The 18,557-nt window shown below is 38.5% G+C and overlaps 1 non-coding gene across 1 annotated transcript; it reads left to right on the forward strand.

The window, feature by feature from the left end:
• The first annotated feature begins 6,872 nt into the window (after positions 1-6,872).
• On the forward strand, positions 6,873-7,036 carry LOC136401734 (U1 spliceosomal RNA). Its single transcript, XR_010750738.1, has one exon. It is a non-coding gene; the product is annotated as a U1 spliceosomal RNA (small nuclear RNA).
• Positions 7,037-18,557: the final 11,521 nt, after the last annotated feature.

Genomic DNA, 18,557 nt, shown 5'->3' on the forward strand with positions numbered 1-18,557 from the left:
ACCATAGGCTAAGCAAATTGTCATGGCCATAACAAGTGCTGGCGAGGATATGGAGAAAAGGGAACCCTCCTGCACTGCTGGTGGGAATGCAGACTGGTACAGCCACTGTGGAAAACAATATGAAGATTCCTCAAAAAAAATAAAAATCAAACTGCCTTTTGACCTACTGCCAAACTACCTGCTAACCTACTTCTAGGAATATATCCTAAGAATAACAAATCACTGTTTCAAAAGAAGAAATGCACCCCCATGTTTATTGCAGCATTGTTTACAATAACCAAGATCTGGAAACAGCCCAAGTGTCCATCAGTAGATGAGCGGATTAAAAAGCAGTGGTACATATACACAATGGAATACTACGCAACTGTGAAAAAGAAGGAAATCTTACCCTTTGCGACAACATGGATGGACTGGAGTCTATTATGCTAAGCGAAATAAGCCAGGCAGAGAAAGGAAAATATCATATGACCTGATTCATATGAAGAATCCAGTGAACAATGTGAACTGAGGAATGGAACAGAAGCAGAGAAGGCGTCAGAGTCCAGAGGGAAAGCAGGCAGAGGGAAAGGGGATGAGAGGAGGGGATCAAAGAAAGAAAAGACATTAGTGGAAGTATATACACATAACACAGAGAGGCAGAGGGCAAGATAGTAAATCATGGAGGGAAGGGAGGAAGGCAGTACACTTGTAACTATGTAAACACAACAATTTAAAATCAATTAAAAAAAAAGAATAAAGCCCAAGGATAACAGAAAAGTGCTGTCTGACATACATAAGATGATCATTTTATTCATCTGATTATTGAGGCTACCTCCACAGTGCATGCTTGCTGGGTGACCTTGCTCAACTATTCTTACAATCTGTAACAATTTCAAGAAAACTCATCACACACATTCTTTCCAAATGTGTTTGTTTCTCTCATATCCCTTGTTTAACCAGACAACTCAGTAGCCACCATTTATATATCACTAAGATCCATACTTTAGACCATTTCTCTTATGTAGAGTGAACAACTACATGTACTGGCCAAAGTTCTGCCCACTGGGACAATTCCCTTTCATGACTTCCTTTGAGAGACACTTAGAACAGTGCTGTAGAGCAGTGGTCCCCAACCCCTGGGCTGCAGACCGGTACCGGTCCGTGGGCCATTTGGTACCAGTCTGCAGAGAAAGAATAAATAACTTATTTTTGTTTTATTTATATGTAAGTCCACTGCTGTAGAGGGCAGACATTCTATTCTGTCTGAGGTTAGGCTATTTCTTAGATTTATCTATTAATAGGCCTCTATTTTTTTTCTGTTAATTGAGATGCTAGGTGTGGGTTAAGGGAGAAATTGTGAAGCAGTAAGAGGGCCATCCAGTGGATGCTGTGACCTTTATTAAGAATGCAGCCAATCATATCCCAGCAGGGAGGAAGCCGGGCCTAAAAATCCATATCCATATCTCTCTTCTAGCACGCTTCAATCTGTCAGTGCTTCACATTGGCTGACTAAGCTGACAGCCAAGGGAACCAAATCAGGTTAATGCCAAGGTTATAGAACAATATACAGAAAGATGGAGAGTGGATCCACAGGAACAAATGAAGAATACCGAGAAGGAAGGATTTATATTTTCACATATTTTTCTTTCTGCTTCCTCTCCTCCTCCTACCTTCCTTCTTCTCTGTCTCTGTTTCAGTGTGCATGTGTCTCTCTCTCACTCACACACACACACACAACACACACATGCTCATCCATGCATGACTGAGCAGTAAGAATTATCTTGTTAATTTATAAGATAAATGTCATTTGTTGCCTTCTGTGATTGCAAATGGGCTTTTAAGGATCATTAACAGTGCCCTCAACATGGTTCTTTTGAAAATTATGAGAAAATTCTGGCTGTCTAAGCTTACTTTTCCAAAACATTGCACTTTGGAACAGTCAGAGTCTGAAATGCGGTGACTCAGGCTGGTGATTTGAAATGCCTGTGGGGAAACATTTATTTTAGGTGGCCATCATTCCTTTGACAGCTTGTTTCATGGGAAGTCATTATTATCATTAACATATTTTAAAATTCTGAAGCCATTTATATTTGATTCAGAATCTTTTCATTCAATAATAATTTTGAGGTATTGGGCTAAGGGCTGAATTGACTTCAGAGGTGAATGATTTTCTGTAAAACTAGTCTATTTAGTTTTAAATAGTTTTAAAATCGATTCTGGGTTAACATAACTGAAACAAAAAAATGACTTCAAAGGATAAGTTAAAAGAGCATAATGAGATAAAAAAGTTAAATTTTGAAGAAATTGTAAAAATTATGAAAAAAAAGATAAAAACCTTACATTTTGAACCAATCCTTTAATCACTATTCATAGAATGCAAATGTAACTGAAGTGGATGAAACCTGTTGGGGAAAGTATTTTCTCTTTTATTCTTTATTTTTCTCAGAGCTGATAGGTTTTAATTAACTACTTTTCTCAGGAACAGTTTGTAAAATCATTCAAATAACAATACCAATAAACAAATAACAGATACTAAGAAGTTACAAATTGTGCTTATTTTGATATTGCTTACAATATTGAGGTAACTAAAAGACTAGCATGCCATTCAAAAATACAAAGCTCCGATTTCTAATACCATAGAAAGCTTTGTCTTACATGAATCTAAACCAAGGAATGAGTCCCTTTTGCAGAAACTGAGAACAGCAGAATTCCCAAAACATAGCCACTCAGGAAAACCCTTCTGCTGAGACACCTAACCAAACTTTAACATTGCTTCTAGCAGTTAAAGACCTGCCCCAGCAATTACTCAGACTCCTTTGTAGTTCCTATCTGGAAAAGTTCAGGGCTGTATTTCAAAGAATGTATTGTTTGTTTTAGCTAACACCTAAGGATAAGCCCTTGGCCTCCTTTTCTTAGAGCATTTCCTAAAAAGGGCTTACAATTGTGAATCATTCCTCTGTCTTTTTGATTTGGGTGTTTGTGTGTGTATCTCCTAAAACTTGGAGTATCTTTCTTAGCCTGACAGCCACTCCTTTTAAATGTAATCATCAGGAAGAATAGGGCCTCTAGCTATTAGTCCCTATGGGAAAATAAAATCCTAGCATCTATAACTGCCAGATAGCAGACACAGTTGGACTAATCACATTTACACTCACTAATCCTTTGTAACTTTTTACTTCCCTCACTCTGCTGAGACCCTGTTTGCTTCTCCTGTTACCTCCTTCTCCCTTTAAAAGACCCAGCATAATCACCTTTGCACAAATCTGAATGGAGCTCAGTTCTTTCCCCTGGCATCAGTAGTTACTGAATAACATGTTAATACCATTTTAACTAATGTCTAGCTTTGTTTATCTTTGACATAGCCACTTCCAAGCAAGAGAAGGTCCCTCTATAACCAGAAGTGATGAAACATCCCCCATCAAGAACTTTGTTAGAGTTTTCTCTTTGTGTGCTAGCTGCCTCTAGTTTATCAAACTTCAGAAAAAAGAATATTAAAAGAAGTGTAAAATCAACCCTCAAAAAGCTGCAGTTTTGGTTTATAATCATTTGCACATAAAGATTATATGGTCAGTTAGCAAAGCAAATGCCATTTGCAAACAATTATTTAGTTTATTTGAACCAGGAAGAACGAGAATATACATATATATGGTTTCTGTGTCTGTTTTTAGAAGAGACAAAAAGTAGAGAGAAAAAGGCTTTTAACACTTTGGCACTATCAAGAAAATAATGTTCTTATAAGGTTTTAATTTGATTTTTCAGTCCTTGAAAATATAAATGATCTCAATTGTCAGGAATAAAGTGAGATATAATGAAATGAAAAGGGGGTGATAAAAACTGGAATTAAATTAACATTTTAAGTTTTTCTAAAAAGCTTTGTCAAATACAACCAAGTATTTTTAACTTCTCTCATTTTCATCTGCTAAACATGCAAGAAATCTATACAATGAAACTAAGAAAATATTGTTTTCTAACAGTATACTTTCATTTATTCACAAAACTTGAAAGTTAACACAACCATAGTATTTATTTACATAGTATATATCTGTAATACTACCTATTGATAAAAGATATACAGAATGCCAATTCACAGTAATTTAAAAAGAAAAATTAAATTATCTTAAGAAACTTACAATGTAAAACACGTAGTAAAATCCAATGCTTTAAAAATTATTTTTTCAGACATTTACTAAATTAGACTATCCAATTTCTAATTTCCCAGCCATCATGGAAAATGGAAGTTTAATAAAATTTATTTTTTATATTCTCCTTTAAAAAATCAAAACAATCTTTGTATAGGGAATAAATGGTTATATTAATCAACCAATAAACTACCAAATCAATAAACAAATATTTGCTGCAAATTGATCAAAAATATTAACACTATTATAGGGACTGCAGTATTAGGAAAGTAACAGAGACATTATAGGAAACAAACAAACAAAAATAACATTATATCACCAAGTTAACCCCTAATAGGAGTGTAATATAGATGAAGAAAATTAATCTTCCCTTTAACCATCAGAGTTTGTAAAGAATTGACAGCATGGTCCTGGCCAGTTAGCTCAGTTGTAGAGTGTCAGCCCAGCATATGGATGTCCGAGGTTTGATTTCTGGTCAGGGCCCACAGGGGAAATGCCCATCTGCTTCTCCACCCCTCCCTCTCTTCTTTCTTTTACTCCCTCTCTTCTCCTCCTGCAGCAATGGCTAAATTGGAGTAAGTTGGCTCCAGGTGCTGAGGATGGTTCCATGGCCTCTGCCTCAGGCACTAAGAAGAGCTTGGCTTCTGAGCAATGGAGCAGTGCTCTAAATGAGCAGAGCTTTGCCCACTAGTGGGCTTGCCAAGTGGATACCAGTTGGGGTGCATGTGGGAGTCTGTCTCTGCCTCCCTTCCTCTCACTGAATAAAAAAAAATGAATTGACAAAGAAAAGCAGTTTTATTTTTCTAAGAGCAAAGATGAAGACTAGTTGTAAAGTTTTTTATGTAGATTTCTCTGGTGATTCTCCAGATTGATAGGGTCTAGTGTTTTTAGATTAACCTTGGTTCTTTCTGATGGTGTGGGGTAAGAGAAAAAAAATCTTTATAAATTTATGTCCTCTTTTTAGGAAAACAAAAATATTTAGAAAACCTTTCTTGTATTTTCTTCTTTTCAATTGCTTTCAGTTCAAAATAATCCTTATGCTAAATTGGCATATTTTATGACCAAACCGCTACCTTCAATAATGCATTTGAAATATCAGGGCTGTTCCATCAGAAAAGTGGTAGCTTCTATAGAAAGCTCTAGAACATATTTCCTTCTCAAAAACATCAACTTAAATACCTATCTGCACATAAAATATATTCACAAAATCCAAGGATTTCAAGTAAAGGATTATAACACCTAGATGAAGCAGAAAAATAAAAAAAGATCCTTCTGACCAAGAAATGGCGCAATGGATAGAGCACTGTTCTGGGACACTGAGGACACAGGTTTGAAACACTGAGGTTACTGGCTTGAGTGTGGGTTCATCTTGTTTGAGCACAGGCTCACAAGCTTGAGAACAGGGTCGCTGGCTTCAGCATGGAATCATAGGCATGGCCCCATGGTTGCTGGTTTGAGCCCAAAGGTTACTGGTTTGAAACCCAAGGTCACTGGCTTGAGCAAGGGGTCACTGGCTCAGCTGGAGCCCCCCATTCAAGGCACATATGACAACGCAATCAATGAACATCTAAGGCACTGCAACAAAGAGTTGTTTCTCATCTCTCTCCCATTCTGTCTGTCCCTATCTGTTCCTCTCTCTGTCTCTTTCTCTGTCTCTCTCTCTCTCACTATATATATAGCTTCCTAGAAGACCTTTCTACACCCAGGCTCCAAGTCTAACCTGAGATTCAGTAGGCTCCAGCAGCCCCAGATAGCTCCCATTTCCCCAGGCAGCTCTTGTGGCACCAGATTACTGACGGGCTACTGTAAACCCAGACTTCTAGACCACCCTAGTACCAGCCAGCTCACATGGCACCAGGATCTAGGTGATCTTCCATGATTGAGAATCTTGGTTGGATCCAATCAAGCCAACTAACTCAGGCCAAGGCTTTTAAACAACCCCAGCAGAAGGCACCTACTCCATCCTTAAACCAAGCCAGCCACTATGAACTTAAAGTCCAGACAGCCTCCACAAACTCAAACACTCAACCCAACCCATTACCAAGCCATCTTCCATGGCCAAGCATTAAAGCCAACTCTCATGGACCAAACTTTCAGGCTGACCCCTAGAGCCTCAGGTTATAGGCTGACTCCTGAAGCCCCAGACTTTAAGCTTTCCCAAGTCCAACCTGGTTCCCAAGGTCCCAATCTGTAGGCTGACACCCATAAAACCAGGCTTTCAAAGCATCCCCAATATGGTCTTATGGAACCAGATGCCTGGCCTAACTTAATAATTTCTAGAGCTTAATTGGATTCTGTGGACCTAGTATACAAGTCCACTAATAAAGACCTAGGTTCTAGACCCACTCTTCAGGCACAAGCATCAGGCCTGCTCCAATGAATTTAAGAAGCAGAGTGAGTCTCATATATTCAAATATCAAGCCTGCCCACTTATTGACCCAGGCACCAGACCTTCTCCCCAATGACTCCAGCAGTAAATCTACCCTCAGACACCAGCAGACAGAATTCTAAACAGGCCAACTAATAAAGTACTTAATCTGCCAGAGCTAGTCTATAAAAAATGGAAGAGGTGCTTACTTATGTGCAGACATCAACCTAAGGTTGCACGAATCATGAATAATCAAGGAAACATGATCCTATTAGTTTTTTCAAACCAAAGGAAACTAGTAAAACTCCAGGGACTGACCCTAAAGAGGTGGAGATCCATGAACTGTTTGACAAAGAACTCAGAAAAAAACTTAATAAAGCTCAGCAATATTAACCTGGCAGGGAAGAAACCATGGTTACAAAGGTGGTTTTCCCAGGGTGAGGCTTATGCATTGCACTCTGGGTTTAATGACCCCTGTGATTTCCCCAAATGTGGTAAACTCTACTGCATAATTTGTAGTAGTGGGAGACTGTGTTCACACTCTCTGCTAAAAAGAGAAAAAGAAAAAAAAAGAATTCAATGAACTAGAAGAAGACACAGACAGATAACTAAATAAAGATAGGAAAACAATTCATGAACAAAATTAGAAGTTCAACAAAGATATAGAAACCATTAAAAATAAACAAAACCCAGAAACCTTAAAGTTAAAGAATACAGTGACTGAAATGAAGAATTGAATAGAGAACTTTAACAGCAGACTTGACTGAGTGAAGAAACAATTAATGAACTAGAAGACAACTTAGTTGATATCATCAGGTCAGAGGAGAAAAAGAAAAAAAAGAATGCAAAAGAATAAAGAAGTATTATATGAATTATGAGATATTTTTAACAGAAATAATCTAACATTTTTAGAGTCTTAGAAGGAGAAGAGAGAGAAAAGAGTAGAGAGTTTATTTTAAAAAATAATGACTCAGAACCTCTCAAATTTAGGGAGCCATCTGGACATTCATATTTATGAAGGTAATAGGTCACCTGAACATCTAAACCAAAATAATCTTTTTCAAGACACATTATATTAAAATTCTCTAAAATCAAAGAAAAAGAGAAAAATTTAAAAGCAATAAGAGAAAAAAATTGTGACATTTTAAAGAAAACTTCAAAAAGTTATCAGCATATTTCTTAGCAGAAAATTTGAAGATCCAGAGAGTGAGATAATACAATGTGTCTGTAAAGTCATGGTGCACTTTTGACTGGTCACAGGAAAGAAACAAAAGATGATAGAAATGTGAAATCTGCACCAAATAAAAGGATAACCCTCCCAGTTTTTGTAGAATGATGTGGCAGCATGTGCGCATGCGCAGATGATGACGTAATGCCGTGTATACAGCAGAGCAGCCCCATGCCATGGGGCCATGCCAGTCGAGATGTGGATGGTAGAGAGGAAAGTTCAGTGTGTTCTGTGGCTCACTAAATTTGAATCCGTGACCATAGTGCATGAATATCGGCGTGTTTATAATGAAGCGCCACCACATAGGAATAACATTACTCGGTGAGATAAGCAATTGAAGGAAACCGGTAGTGTGGTGGAGAAACTCTGTTTTGGTAGGCCATCAGTCAGTGATGAGTCTGTAGAGGCTATACAGGACAGCTACCTCAGGAGACCTAAAAAATCTGTGCATGAGCCCACATCACACTGCACTGAATAGGTATGAAACTGGGAGAGTTTTCCTTTTATTTGGTACATATTTCACATTTCTATCATCTCTTGTTGCTTTCCTGTGACCGGTCAAAAGTGCATGATGACTTTACGGACACACTGTATATTCAAATAACTGGAAAAAAATAACTACTAAAAATGTTCTTAAACTTAAAGAGCTTCTGAAAGAGTTCATTACCTCTAGACTTGTCTTGTGTAAAATGCCAAAAGGAGTTCTTTAAACTGAAATAAAAGGATGCTAAAAGGAATATAAAATTATATGATAATTTAAAATATAATGATAAAGGTGGTAGATGATAGATAGATTGGTGATAGGCAGATAGATAGATAGATAGATAGATAATAGATGAAAGGTAAATTCAGAATATTCTAATAATGTAATATAATGGTGCTTTAATTACTTAACTTTAGTATAAACATTTAAAGTACAATAATTTACTAATGTATATAGTATAACCAATGGTAGTCAACCTGGTCCCTACTGCCCACTAGTAGGCATTCCAGCTTTCATGGTGGGTGGTAGCAGAGCAACCAAAGTATAAATAAAAAGATAGATTTAACTATACTAAGTTGTTTTATAAAGATTTATTCTGCCAAATTTAGCAAAAATTTGACATGAAATACTTGGTAATTATTATTATATGCTTTAACTTGCTATAACTCGACTTTATAAATTTTATAAAGTTACTTTCCTACTTTATAAATCACCATTACTGTGGAACCAGTGGGCGGTTAGAAAATTTTACTACTAACAGAGATACAAAAGTGGGCAGTAGGTATAAAAAAGGTTGACTAACCCTGGTATAAACAGAGGTAAATTATGATATCAAAAACATAAATAGTGCCCTGGCCGGTTGGCTCAGCGGTAGAGCGTCGGCCTAGCGTGCGGAGGACCCGGGTTCGATTCCCGGCCAGGGCACACAGGAGAAGCGCCCATTTCCTTCGCCACCCCTCCGCCGCCCCTTCCTCTCTCTCTCTCTCTTCCCCTCCCGCAGCCAAGGCTCCATTGGAGCAAAGATGGCCCGGGCGCTGGGGATGGCTCTGTGGCCTCTGCCCCAGGCGCTAGAGTGGCTCTGGTCGCAACATGGCGACGCCCAGGATGGGCAGAGCATCGCCCCCTGGTGGGCAGAGCGTCGCCCCTGGTGGGTGTGCCGGGTGGATCCCGGTCGGGCGCATGCGGGAGTCTGTCTGACTGTCTCTCCCTGTTTCCAGCTTCAGAAAAATGCAAAAAAATAAAAATAATAAAAATAAATAGCTTGCCTGACCTGTGGTGGCGCAGCAGGTAAATTGTTGACCTGGAACGCTGGGGTTGCTGGTTCAAAATCCTGGCTTCCCTGGTCAAGGCACATATGGGAGTTGATGCTTTCTGCTCCTCCCCCTTCTCTCTCTCTCTCACTCTCTCTCTCTCTCTCTCACCCTCACTTTTGCTCTCTCTCCTCTTTAAAATCAATGAATAAAGAAATAAAATCTTAAAAATTCTAAAAATAAAACGAAATGAAACATAAATAGCTGAGAGGAAGGGTGAAAGTGTAGTCTTTTATACATGATTGAAATTAAGTCATTATCGGTTTAAAATAGACTGTTATCTCCATAATCTGCAAAGTAAATGCATGGCAAAAACTTAAAATAGATAAACTCAAAGGGAAGAGAAGCAAAGCATACCATCATAAAAAATCATAAATTTATAATGAAGAACAATGAAAGTTGAAGATAGAAACAAAAAAAAAAAACACAAAACAGCTACAAAGAAAACCAGATACCATTAATAAGTTCTCACCTATCAATAATTACTTTAAATGTAAATATATAAACTCTAATCAAAAGTCATACAGTGACTGAGTGAATTGAAAAAACAAGATTTAACTGTATGCTGCCTACAAGACATTAACTTCAGCTTTAAAAAAATACATGGTTACAGCCTAACCAGGCTGTGGCGCAGTGAATAGAGCATCGGACTGGGATGCGAAGGACCCAGATTTGAGACCCCGAAGTTGCCAGCTTGAGTGCAGGCTCATCTGGTTTAAGCAAGGCTCACCAGCTTGGACCCAAGGTCACTGGATTGAGCAAGGGGTTACTCAGTCTGCTGAGGTCCCACGGTCAAGGCACATATGAGAAAGCAATCAATGAACAACTAAGGTGTCAAAATGAAAAACTAATAATTGATGCTTCTCATCTCTCTCCATTTCTGTCTGTCTGTCCCTATCTATCCATCTCTCTGACTCTCTCTATGTCTCTGAAAAAAAGAGAAAAAAAAACAAAACATAACATTTGGAAACTAAATAGCATGTTATTAAATAAAGAATGGGTAAAAAATGAGATCAACAAAGAAATTAAAAAATTTCTAAAAAGAAACGATAATGAGCATACATCAACTCAAAATTTATGGGACACAGCAAAAGCAGTCCTGAGAGGGAAGTTTATAGCATTACAGGCATACCTCAAGAAGCTAGAAAAAGCTCAAATAAACAACTTAACCCTACATCTAAAAGAACTAGAAAAAAAACAGCAAGTAAACCCCAGAGCTAGTAGAAGGAAGAAAATAATAAAAAACAGAGCAGAAATATATTACATAGAGGCTAAAAAAACAATACAGAGGATCAATGAAACCAGGAGCTGGTTCTTTGAAAAGGTAAACAAGATCAATGAACCTTTAACCAGACTCACCCAGAAAAAAAGAGAGAGGACTCAAATAAATAAAATCAGAAAAGAGAGTGGAGAAAAAACAACTGACACAACAGAAATACTAAATATTGTAAGAAAATACTATGAAGAACTGTATGCCAAAAAACTAGACAACCTAAATGAAATGGACAAATTCCTTGAAACATATAATCTTCCAAAAATTAATCTGGAAGAATCAGAAAACCTAAACAGACCAATTACAACAAATGAGATTGAAACAGTCATCAAAAAACTCCCCCCCCCCAAAAAAGTCCTACCCCTGATAGCTTCACAAGAGAATTCTACCAAATACTCAAAGAAGAACTAACTCCTATCCTTCTCAAGCTATTTCAAAAAATTCAAGAGGAAGGAAGACTTCCAAGCTCCTTTTATGAGGTGAGCATAATTCTGATCCAAAAACCAGGCAAAGACAACATAAAGAAAAAAAACTATAGGCCAATATCCCTGATGAATTTAGATGCTAAAGTTCTGAAAAAAAATATTAGCAAACTGGATCCAGCAATATATGAAAAAAATCATACACCATGATCAAGTGGGATTTATTCTTGGGAGGCAAGGCTGGTACAATATTCACTAATCAATCAATGTGATTCATCACATAAACAAAATAAAGGAGAAAAACCACATGATAATTTCAATAGATGCAGAAAAAGCATTTGATAAAATCCAGCACCCATTCATGATCAAAACTCTCAGCAAAGTGGGAATACAGAGAACATAGCTCAACATGATAAAGGCCATCTATGACAAACCCACAGCCAACATCATTCTCAATGGGCAAAAATTAAAAGCAATCCCCTTAAGATAAGGAACAAGGCAAGGGTGCCCTCTTTAACCACTCTCAGTCAATATAGTTCTGGAAGTCCTAGCCACAGCAATCAGACAAGAAGAAGAAATAAAAGGCATCCAAATTGGAAAAGAAGAAGTAACACTATCATTATTTGCAGATGATATGATATTGTATATAGAAAACCATAAAGTCACAGTAAAAAAAACTACTAGCTCTGATAAATAAATTCAGCAAGGTGGCACGATATAAAATTAATACTCAGAAATCAGAGGCATATTTACACACTAACAATGAACTGTCAAAAAAATTAAGAAATCAATCCCCTTTACCATTGCAACCAAAAAAATAAAGTACCTAGAAAAAATTTTAACTAGGAAGATTAAAGACTTGTACTCAGAAAATTATAAAACATTGATAAAAAAAATCAGGGAAAATACAAACAAGTGGAGACATATTCCATGGTCATGGTTAGGAAGAATAAACATCAGTAAAATGACTATATTACCCAAAGCAATCTATAAATTCAATGCAATACCGATTAAAATACCAATGACTTACTTCAAAGATATAGAACACAAATTCCAAAAATTTATATGGAACCAAAAGAGGACACGAATAGCCTCAGCAATCTGGAAAAGAAAGAATAAAGTGGGAGGTATCACACTTCCAGATATCAAGTTATATTATAAGGACATTGTGCTCAAAAAAGCCTGGTACTGGCATAAGACTAGGCATATAGATCAATGGAACAGAACTGAGAACCCAGAAATAAACCCACATTTTATGGACAACTGATATTTGACAAAGGAGGTAAGAGCATACATTGGAGTAAAGACAGCCTCTTCAACAAATGGTGTTGGGAAAACTGGACAGCTACCTGCAAAAAAATGAACCTAGACCACCAACTTACACCACTCACAAAAATAAACTCAAAATGGATAAAAGACTTAAATGTAAGCCATAAAACCATAAGCATATTAGAAGAAAACAAAGGCAGTAAGCTCTCTGACATCTCTCGCAGCAATATATTTGCCGATTTATCTCCACAGGCAAGTAAAATAAAAGACAGGATAAACAAATGGGACTTTATCAAACTAAAAAGCTTCTGCACAGCTAAAGGCAATAAGAACAGAATAGAAAGCCAAACTACACAATGGGAGAATATATTTGACATTGCATCTGATAAGGGGTTAATAACCAAAATTTATAAAGAACTTGTAAAACTCAACAGCAGAAAGACAAACAATCCAATCCAAAAATGGGCAAAAGAAATGAATAGACACATCTCCAAAGAGGACATACAGATGGCCAATAGGCAAATGAAAAAATGCTCAACATCACTAATTATTAGAGAAATGCAAATTAAAACCACAATGAGGCGGAGGACCCGGGTTCGATTCCCGGCCAGGGCACACAGGAGAAGCGCCCATTTGCTTCTCCACCCCTCCGCCGCGCTTTCCTCTCTGTCTCTCTCTTCCCCTCCCGCAGCCAAGGCTCCATTGGAGCAAAGATGGCCCGGGCGCTGGGGATGGCTCTGTGGCCTCTGCCTCAGGCGCTGGAGTGGCTCTGGTCGCAACATGGCGACGCCCAGGATGGGCAGAGCATCGCCCCCTGGTGGGCAGAGCATCGCCCCTGGTGGGTGTGCCGGGTGGATCCCGGTCGGGCGCATGCGGGAGTCTGTCTGACTGTCTCTCCCTGTTTCCAGCTTCAGAAAAATGAAAAAAAAAAAAAAAAAAAAACCACAATGAGATATCACCTCACACCAGTCAGAATGGCGCTCATCAATAAAACAACACAGAATAAGTGCTGGCGAGGATGTGGAGAAAAGGGAACCCTCCTGCACTGCTGGTGGGAATGCAGACTGGTGCAGCCACTGTGGAAAACAGTATGGAGATTCCTCAAGAAATTAAAAATCGAACTGCCTTTTGACCCAGCTATTCCACTGTTAGGAATATACCCCAAGAACACCATAGCACTGTTTGAAATGAAGAAATACAGCCCCATGATTATGGCAGCATTGTTCACAATAGCAAAGATCTGGATACAGCTTAAGTGACCGTCAGAGGATGAGTGGATTAAAAAGCTTTGGTGTATATATATATACACACACACATACACACACATACTACGGAATACTACTCAGCCATAACAAATGATGACATCGGATCTTTTACAACAACATGGATGGACCTTGATAACATTATACTGAGTGAAATAAGTAAATCAGAAAAAACTAAGAACTATATGATTCCATATAGGTGGGACATAAAAATGAGACTCAGATACATGGACAACATTGTTGGGGTTACAGGGTTGGGGGGAGGAAAGGGAGGGGGTTGATGGAGGGGAGGGGCACAAAGAAAACCAGTTAGAAGGTGACGGAAGACAATTTTATCAATTTCACCCCACTAAAGTAAATTTTTTTTTTTTTAAATGTGTCTCACAGCTTAAACAGGCAGTTAGAAGAATAATATAAGGATGCTAATTCTGCTTCTCAGGCCACATCCTGCAAAAGGGATCCCAAGAAAATTGGTGATTTTGCTCCTTTGATTTTGCCAATTGGATTTAAAAAAATAGGTCAGGAATGCCCTGAAATGGAACTAACAATACATGGGCATAAATTTAAAGAACTTTTAGATATTGGAGCTGATGTATCTTTTATTGCTAAGCTACATTGGCCTCCTTCCTGGCCCACTCATGGAGCAGCCACAGAATTACAAGGTATAGGGCAGAGTAAATCCCCTCAACAAAGTTCTAGTTTTCTACATTGGGAAGATTAAGAAGGTCATTCTGGATTTTTTTTAAGCCTTATGTGCTCCCTGGATGGCCAGTTAATTTGTGGAGTAGAGATGTTTTGAAAAATACGAAAGCATTGCTTGTCAGTCCTAATGGTTTAGTCAGTACTCATATGCTTGATCAGGGATTTCAAAGACTTGTATGTCAACATCGAGCTCCATGTTTAATAGGACATACTCGAGCTCACTCCATGCTCCCTGGAGCTTTAGCACAAGGGAATGCCCTTATTGATCAAGTTACCCAAAGAAAATTATTTGGAGTAACCATAACAGATCGAGCAATTCAGTCTCATACTATTCATGACCAGAACGCTGCAGCCCTGTGTAAACAGTTTCAACTTTCTCAGGAAGCAGCATGGCAGATTAAGAAATCCTGCCCAAGGGGTCATATACTACAATCTGTCCCTTCATTGGGAGTTAACGCTTAAGGACCCCTACCAGGACAACCTTGGCAAATGGATGTTACTCATATACCTTCATTTCCCAAACAGTCCTATGCCCATGTTACAGTGGATACCTATTCTGGATTTATAGTAACCTCTGTCAGAACAGGAGAGGCTGCTAGGCATGTTATAGCTCATTGTCTGTATGCATTTTTCTATTATTGGATTTCATAAACTGGTTAAACTGACAATGCTCCTGCATATATAGCAAAAGCATTTACTGTATTTTGTCAAACCTTTTGAATTATGGGTATTTCTTATAATCTTTAAAGTCAAGGTATTATTAAAGTGTACCCAGAAAATATTTTAAGGTCAATTTAAAAAAAATCTTAAAAGAGGGGAGTCATATCCTGGAACTCCTACGGGTCTACCATATCATGATTTTTACTTAAAAATTTTTAAATTTCTTTTGAATGCTGATGAACAAGAGATGCCAAATCCTTTTCTCCTGCAAACTTCTACCTTTTTTTATTTGATCCAATTAATAACACTGTTTTGTCTTTTTCCAAATAGCTCCAGATATACGGAAAAGGTTTATATAAGCAGATGGGGATCCTCAAACCCCCCCAGCGAGATCTTCTGAGCATGGCTTTTAAGATACCAAGAGGCAGAAAAAGCCCAATAGAGATCAGGTGAACTACCAGCTTTTAGGATACACCCTTAAAGGCTCCAACGCCCCAAAGGGGTCTCATAGGAGGCCATCTGGGTCCTGCTTCAATAGTGGAAAAGAAGGTCATTGAGCTAAAGCCTGCCAGACTTACATGCCTTTGCTGTGAGGAAAAAGGGACATTGGAAGGTAGGCTTCCCCCTTGCTCCTCTAAGGGAGGATTCAGTCTCTTCCAGCCCTGCTCCAGCCACCAATGACCTAACCTTGCCCAGAATGCTGGAGTTTGCCACTGAAGGCTGAAGGTGCCCAGGGCCATCGGCACTATCTACAACACTGTGGACGAGCTAGCATATTTCTTCCAAGAAGCAAGTAAACTGATCTCATTTGCACAAGGGCCACTTAACTATGTTTTGCCTGAATAGTCAGGTTTTTTTGTTTTGGGTTTTTTTGTTGTTGTTTTTTTATAAATAAATTTTTATTTTGCCCTGGCTGGTTGGGTCAGTGGTAGAACGTTGGCCTGGCGTGCAGAAGTCCTGGGTTTGATTCCCGGCCAGGGCACACAGGAGAAGTGCCCATCTGCTTTTTCACCCCTCCCCATCTCCTTCCTCTCTGTCTCTCTCTTCCCCTCCTGCAGCCAAGGCTCCACTGGAGCAAAGTTTGCCCGAGCACTGAGGATGGCTCTGTGGCCTCTGCCTCAGGCGCTAGAATGGCTCTGATTGCGGCAGAGCGACACCCCAAGATGGGCAGAGCATTGCCCCCTGGTGGGCATGCCGGGTGGATCCCAGTCTGGTGCATGAGGGAGTCTGTCTGACTGCCTCCCCGTTTCCAGCTTCAAAAAAATACAAAAAAATAATAATAAAAATAAATGTTTATTTTAATGAGGTAATAGTCAGGTTTTTTATTCTTCCCTTTAAGATCTCTGTTGTGGGTGTTGATAGTCCTATTTTCTGCTGCTTTGTTTAATATATAGTGTTTCCTTTATTTCTCCTACCTCAGTGCCCCACTCATATTTCAGGCTGGGACCTACTCTTAATTTAGAGCTCTCTTTCCCCCTTTTGCCAACTTCTATTATGAGTCTACCTTTGCCACCCAGCTTAGTGTATCCCAAGGTTCTCTTTACCAAGCCACAGTCACAGAGCTCCAGGGAAAAGCAACCTGGTCTCACCTCTCCAGGCAGAGGAGAACAGAAGCTCCATCTCCACACATGCTGCAGATGGCTTTTCCAGTCTACCTGAATCATTACCAGCTAGAAGCAGCGGTCATTGGGACTTGGATGTGAGCTGCAAAGTATAGAATTGTGACAATTCCAGTGCCATGCGGACTTTTGGGGCCAACTTGAACTTGGTGAACATGTTAAGGACACTACTCTTTTATAGATTCTTGCTGTATTGGCCAAGAGTTTGCTTAAAGGCTTTAATCACTGTAAAAAAAAATAGAAGACTGGATGGAGAGGATGTGGCACATGTACACGGTGGTGTACTGTTCAGCCATAAGAAATGATGACATCGGATCATTTACAACAAAATGGTGGGATCTTGATAACATTGTATGGAGTGAGGTGGGTGGGTCGGGAAAAAATGGAAACTGCGGGATTCCATACATTGGTGGGACATAAGGATGAGACTAAGAGACATGGACAGGAGTGTGGTGGATATGGGGTGGGGGAAGGGTAGGAGGGAGAGGGGGTGGGGGAGTGGGAAGGGCACAAAGAAAACTAGATATAAGGTGATGGAGGACAATCTGACTTTGGGTGACAGGTATGCAACATAATTGAATGACAAGATAACCTGGAAATGTTTTCTTTGAATATATGTACCCTGATTTACTGATGTCACACCATTAAAATTAATAAAAATATATTTATAAAAACAAAACAAAACATGGTTCTAACAACTGAAGCAATAGAAAAAGATGTTCTATGCAAATAGAAAAGAGACAGATTAGCTATAATTATATCAGACTAAATAGACTTTAAGTAAAAAGTATATAAAGAGACAAAGAAGGTCATTATAAAATGATCAAGGGGTCAATTTATCAAGACAATATAACAATTGTAAATAAAGATACATCCATCATTAAAGCAATCAAATGTATTAAGCAAACACTAGCAGAGCTGAAAGAAGAAATAGACAACAATGCAATAATAATATGGGACTTCAGCACCCTCCTGTCAACCTTGCATAGATTATCTAGGCAGAAACCAATAAGAAAACACTGGACTTGAATAATACTTTAGGTCAGATGGACTTATCAGACATGTAAGAAACACTGCACCCAACAGCAACAGAATACACATTTTTTTCAAATGCACAAGAAATATTCTCCAAAACAAATAGATAATACATTAAGTCACAACACAACATTAGCACATGTAAGAAGATTGAAGTCATACCAAGTATACTTTTTATGATAATCATATGAAACTACAAATCAATAACAGGAGAAAACTGGAGAATTCATAAATATGTGAAAATTAATAACACACTCCTGAACAACCAATAGGTAAAAGAAGAAATTTAAAGCAAACAAACAAACCAAAAAAACTCTCCAAACAAGTAAAAATAGAAACAACATACCAAAGCTTATGAGATGCAGAAGAAGCTGTTCTAAGAGGAAGGTTTATAGTGAGAAATGCTGACATTAATAAAATAAAAAAATATCACAAATTAACTTTGTCATGGTGACAATGACTACTCAAAGTAGCAAATCTGTCATTGGTTCCCGTTTCTCACATGGGCCACCACTGTCATGGTGACCAAAATTATGTGGAGACCAGATGAAATGCACCTAGAAGCTGAGGAGAGGCAACAGTCCTGGTCAGTAGATCGAAGGACTAAAGCCCCGTCCCCAGTGCCTTACTAAGATATTTATTAGCAAGTAAAAATAACTCAAGGAAACAGAAAGAAGTTCTCAGGGGTGAAGTGGAGGACAAGAAACGTGCTGACCTCTAATTTCTGTTCTCAGAGCCTAAACATTTTTTGTTGCTAAATCTTATCCTGCTGTTCTGCTGTTTCCAGCATGCACTGTTTTCAGTATG

The sequence above is a fragment of the Saccopteryx leptura genome, chromosome 3, assembly GCF_036850995.1.
Source record: "Saccopteryx leptura isolate mSacLep1 chromosome 3, mSacLep1_pri_phased_curated, whole genome shotgun sequence".
Lineage (NCBI taxonomy): Eukaryota > Metazoa > Chordata > Mammalia > Chiroptera > Emballonuridae > Saccopteryx > Saccopteryx leptura.